The sequence below is a fragment of the Nicotiana attenuata genome, chromosome 1 (genome assembly GCF_001879085.1).
Source record: "Nicotiana attenuata strain UT chromosome 1, NIATTr2, whole genome shotgun sequence".
Classification (NCBI taxonomy): domain Eukaryota; kingdom Viridiplantae; phylum Streptophyta; class Magnoliopsida; order Solanales; family Solanaceae; genus Nicotiana; species Nicotiana attenuata.
In genome coordinates this window covers 94,272,852-94,279,272 of record NC_031989.1, presented here as the reverse complement: position 1 = coordinate 94,279,272, position 6,421 = coordinate 94,272,852, and positions in this window count along the sequence as shown.

Here is a 6,421-nt window from a genome sequence, read left to right as displayed (position 1 = left end):
AGCATAAAACCACACCGTCTGAGGCTCATAAGCCGCTGAATACTCTCTTAACTATTCCCAAAAGCACCACATTCAAAATACCTATCCAGAAGGGACTTCCTGCGAATCCAAGGCCATTACCTTTACCTTCCTGATACTGATATGTAGAATCCCATAATGATATAGAAATACTACGAGTCTTGGCACCCTCCAACTCAACCTCAGTTTCTAGCCAAATATACAACCTGAAAATCTCCAATTATTACATATGAAATTTGGAACCCATTAGAACCATTCTCGAGAGTCATCCACTCTACTCAACCGCAATTAGACATGACCTGTGCTCCAATAGCACTCCGACACCGCAGAATGTAACCTCACCTTAATGCAACCAAGCAACTTCCTGTTCTATGCACCGTACATCCTCTACCAATAACAACTCAAGTCATTCCGTGATCCTCATATACCCATAAAGCATAACATGACCTTTATTGAAATATCCTTTACTCGAGCCATCCTTGGTCTCAACCTCTGTAAGCCATAACTAATTCACCAGTACGCCTCAAACTGGAACCAACATAGCACATAACCGTGCAATCAACTAATCAATAGCAGACTCCCCCACTTGGTTCAAAGCCATAGATCAAAACACACAATAACTCGGGGCTACATATCAAACCAAGATGAAAATCAAGCACCAAATGGTTCTTCCTACCCTCAAGTAGACTCTTCTTATCACATCTAAATCATATGAACACATCACGCAGTCACATCATGCTCATCACATAGCCATCCAGCTATCACTTCCACTAATAGGGACACTATCGGATATATAAGTCCAAAAGCACGTGCTCACACAATCAACACCTCAGTGCTCAAGCTACAAGCAAAGCCCGGCCTCAAGTCCTCCAGACTGCCCAAACATCAACACCCAGAAATCACATCTCGCCCCTCAATTCGGGAAATCATAAGCCGTCGATGCACGACTGATACCGAGCGCTCATGTGCGCATACAAATGCGTGGAAAGAATTCAAAGAGTTACATTTCAAGCTGAATCAAGGACGCATGATAAGAATTCAAGAATGTGGGATTTCCTAAAGGTTCTGCAGCCTCCCGAGGATAAGTACAGACGTCTCCGTATCGATCCGCGAGACTCTACTAAACCTGCTCATGACTCGTGAGACCTATGTAACCTAGGCTCTGATACCAACTTGTCACGACCCTAAACCAACCCGGTCGTGATGACGCCTATCGTGAAACTAGGCCAACCGACACAACTCCCGAATTAACCATTTAATCAATAACAATCACTTTAAGCCATTAATTAATCAGATATATATATATATATATATATATATATATATATATATAGTAGTACTAATAGAACAGTGCAGAATAATACACAACGCCGACATCNACAATCACTTTAAGCCATTAATTAATCAGATATATATATATATATATATATATATATATATATCATAATGTAAGTCTAAATGAACAGTGCAGAATAAATACACAAGCCCGACATCGAGGTGTCACAAGTCACGAGCATCTACTAAGGTCTGAATACAACTAAGAGTCTAAAAATATACTAAATACAGTCTAAGGAAGACAAGAGGGAGAAAAGCAGTGCTGCGAATGTCAGGCAGCTACCTTGCTAACTCCAATGACTCTGCCACTGAGCAATCAACACCCACTACCGGGTTCAGAAATACCTGAATCTGCACACAAGGTGCAGGGAGTAATGTGAGTACGCCAACTCAGTAAGTAGTAAAAGTAAATGAAAGCTGAGCAGTAAGAAAACACGTAAGCCACTTCATAACGCTACAGCAAATACAGTATATTTCCAATACAGTACAAAAATCATTTATTTCGTAAATCAAACTCAGTTTCAGTAAAAACCCTTTCCTTTTTAAAACATCTTCCAATGGTTTCAAACGAGTGATAAAAACAGTGAGTAAAAATGATAGAAACGTAAACAACCCCTTGGGCAAAACATGTACCATAACCCGCCCTTTGGGCATAATATCAACAGAACCAGCCCCTCGGGCTACCTCATAATCACTCGTAATTGGCCCCTCGGGCATAACATGAATCAAGAACTGCCCCTCGGGCAACATAGATCAAGAACAGCCCCTCGGGCTTCAATATGAAACAACAACAGTCCCCCGGGCTACAACACATCACACACACTGGGTACCCGCGCTCACTGAGGGTGTACAGACTCCGGGAGGGGCCCCTTACGGCCCAAGCGCAATATCAAGCCATCTCGTGGCATAATCAAACAGGCTCTCGGCCTCATATCAATCACAAGCCACATCGTGGCATAATAAATCAGGCCCTCAGTCTCACATATATCACAATTCGGTACCACATGCTGCGACGCTCAGCCTGATCCCATGATATCCTCACAACACAGGCCCTCAGCCTCACTCAGTCAGATCTCACTCAAGCCCCTCGGGTTGACAGTAAAACAAGTGCTCGGCTCAAAAATCATTTATGAAATAAAGAAGGAGTGAATAAAACCGAGTTATGAAAACAGTAAGAACATAGCAAGATTGAGTGTAACATTAAACCAAAACGGTGAGGAAAAGCAGTAGTAAAAGCCCCTAAGGGTCCAAACAAACGGCACAAGGCCCAGACACGACATTTAGCCCCAAACACAATAACATTTTCCAAAATATAACAATATCAAATAGTTTTCAAGTAAGATACGCAACTTGATAGTCGTACGGGTTGGACCAAGCCACAATCCCTAACGGTGCACGACCCCACGCTCGTCATCTAGCGTGTGCGTCACCTCAAGTAGCACAACGATGTGAAATTGGGGTTTCATACCCTCAAGATAATATTTACAATCATTACTTACCTCAATCCGGTCCAAACTCTAGCCCGCGATGCCTTAGCCTTTCGAGTCGGTCTCCAACCGCTCCAAATCTAACCAAATACAGATTTATACCATCAAAATTTGCTAAGGGAACAAAGCCCACTCGAAAATAACCAATTTACATCGAAAATCCCGAAATTGGTCAAACCCGACCCCCGGGCCCACGTCTCGGAATCCGATACAAATCACAAAACTAGAATCCTTACACTCTCACGAGTTCATACATATCAAATACATCAAAATCCGACCATAAACGACCCTTCAAATCACTAGATTTATGTCTCCAATTTCCAAGCCCTAACTTCCAATTTGCTACTGATTTTCCCATATAATTCAAGCTTACAACCTTAGAAATCATCGTAAAAACGAGTTTAGGGTCCAAGGACCTTACCTCTAAGAAGCCCTCTTGAATTCTCCCTTCAATTAGCTCTCCAAAGCTTCTTTTCGTTTGAAATGTTATGAAAACCCACTCAAAATCGCGAAGGGTGAAATAAACATATTCTGACCAGCAAAACCGCACCTGCGGTTAAATGGTCGCACCTGCGGACCCGCACCTGCGGTCCCAGGTGCGCACCTGCGAAATTCTCTTAAAATTCCACGGACGCATCTGCGCAAAGAAACTCGCACCTGCGCAATTGCAGGTGCGACCAGGACCTCGTTTCTGCAGTCCCAGCCTGCCCCTCTCCTGGCCGCTTCTGCGTCTCCCAAACTCGCTGCGAGTCCGCACCTGTGGTCCCCTAGCCGCAGATGCGGTTATGACAACAACACAAAACTTCAGCTGCCAAACCTAACTCAAAATAACCCGTCAACCATCCGAAATCACCCCGAGGCCCCCGGGACCCAAACCAAAAGCACAAACAAGTCACATTCCACTATCCAAACTTATAGCAATCTTCGAAACACCTAAAACAACATCGAATCAACCAAATCACATCGGATTCAAGCCTAAGGTTCCAAAAACTTCCGAATTCCGCTTTTGATCAAAAGTCTACCAACCTCGTCCGAATGACCTGAAATTTTGCACACACGTCACATTTGACACAACGAACCTACTGCAATGTCCGAAATTCCATTCCGACCCCTATATCAAAATCTCACCTATCAACCGGAAAACGCCAAAATTTCAATTTCGCCAATTCAAGCGTAAACCTTCCACGGACGTCCAAAATACATTCCGATCACGCTCCTATGTCCCGAATCACCGAACAGAGCTAACCAAATCATAAAAATTCCAATCTGAGATCATATGCTAACAAGTCAAAACTTGGTCAAACCTTTCAAATTTTTAGCTTCAAATTGAGAACTGTCCTTCCAAAACCATTCCGATTATCCTGAAAATCAAAACCAATGATTTACATAAGTCATAATACATCACACGGGGCTAGTCATGCCCGATAACTGGCGAGCGCAGTGCAAAAGCTCAAAACGACCGGTCGGGTCGTTACAAGTTTGATTTTCCTTTTTACCGATTTTCCACTTGCCTTAAAAGTTAGGGTTTTCAGATCTTGTTTTCCCAATTAGTTCGATTCACCGATTTTGGTACTATTTGTGTCTCTATTAATTTTTGTGTGTGAATATTCTGTTAACATTTTTGATTCTCTAAAATTAGGGTTTACTTATTTTTTTCAATTTTATTTTGATTCTGCATGCTGATTGCTTCCTTATTTGTGTTTAATTTACACTTTTCCTTATTTACTTGCTCGATCCTTGTCATTATATAAACCGCTCCCAATTACCCTTTAAGACAGGACTTGAATTATTAACATTCCCTAAAAAATTGAAGTTACTACTCTTGTTCTCTCATATTCTTGTTCTATATTCTTATTCCTTGCCGGCTGAAAGCCAAGGCCAGAAATTCTGGGTTTTGCTACTGTGGACTTTTCTCTTTCTTGTTTTCGCTTAACTGGTGTGTTATTGGACCCTCTGCAATTCCATCCCTATGTATCTGTACCTCGCATGTGCTTTCACTTCTGAAGTTCATAGCTTAATGCGTTATTTGGGCTGTTCTCGTATGCAATTCTGACTGTATTACTCAATGTTAGGCCTTTCTAATCTAAATTCAATTATGTTTGTAGTTTGAAACATGCCTAGACCTAAGTTAATTAAGTTTTCTCTAAGTTTGCCTAGCCTATGTGTTACTGATGGTTAGAACCTTTGCATTTCAACCTCTTTTTATGTGTTTGATTTTGGTAGCAATCCTGTCACTTAAGCAAGCTTACTTTCATAATTCTTGCAATGACATGCTTTCATCCTACTTGAATTCTGCAGCCAGTCAATATGATTCTCACAAGCATCCACACTTAACATAATTTGAATCTTTTCTTTATCATGAGTACGTGTATACCAAACCTGCAAACTTGTTTTATTAATGTGTGGTTGTTTATGGACTAGATGTTGTTCTTCTAAATCTTTGATGAGTCTGCTTTCAAAACCTAAAGCCTATATGATTATTTGCTCTATGTGCTCAACTTGTACTCTTCTGTTCTGTCCCTCAATTGTTGTCCAGTCCCTCTCATTATCACATATGTTATTCTAACCTCCCTAGTGTGAGCACTGGTCGGGGTTCGTTTGAGACTCTTGCGTACTCTGACACATTAGGACTTGGTCCTCAGTCTATCCCTGAATCTACTCTATTAACCTCCCTAGTGTGAGCACTGCCCTGGGTTCTTGAAGCCCTTGGGAACTCTGACACATTAGGGTCCAAGTTTTCTTTGCCATATTTGTCTTAATTGCTCAGTTCTGTCCCACTTCATTTGCTGAATAAGCCAATGGGCTTATGTACATGGCTCTATTCTGATGGTTACCGGGTTTTGGCTATGGAAACTGTCTTCTGAGCTGTTGTGAGCTATGTGAAGGCCTGGCTGGGCTGGGTGTATCTTTGGGCCTACTGTAGGCTGTCTATAGTTATTTATCTTTGTAATTTATTCCTATTCATTCGGGTCCGTAATAATTGTTGTAATAACATTTGGGGTATTAGTAAAATTGGGAAACTGGGCTTATTTAATATTGTATGAAACTGGTAGAAATCCTGCCTATAGGTGTTAATTTGCTCGAATATATTTTGCCCCCTACGTGTTTGATAGATGACCTGCCTACAGGTGTTTTAATTTTGTTTAACACATTTTGCTCCCACCTACTTGTTTGAAATCATGTCTGTAAGAAATAAAAATGATCAATCCTCTAATTGCAACATGTTCATATAGACACCATGCCTATAGGATTGCATTTATTCACAAATACCTGTTCTTTGCATGTTCACATAGACACCGTGCCTATAGGATTGCATTTATTCACAAATACCTGTTCTTTGTATGTTCATATAGACACCATGCCTATAGGATTGCATTTATTCACAAATACCTGTTCTTTGCAATGTTCACGTAGATATCATGCCTATAGGAGCATAATCAGATGCCATTTCTGTCATTCTACCATACTGTCACCCGCCTAGAAAGCATGCCTATAAGGATAAAAAATGTTAATGTTAATCAATATAATTGTCAATTGCTAGAAATCCTGCCTATATGGTGTTCTATTAATATTGATAACCT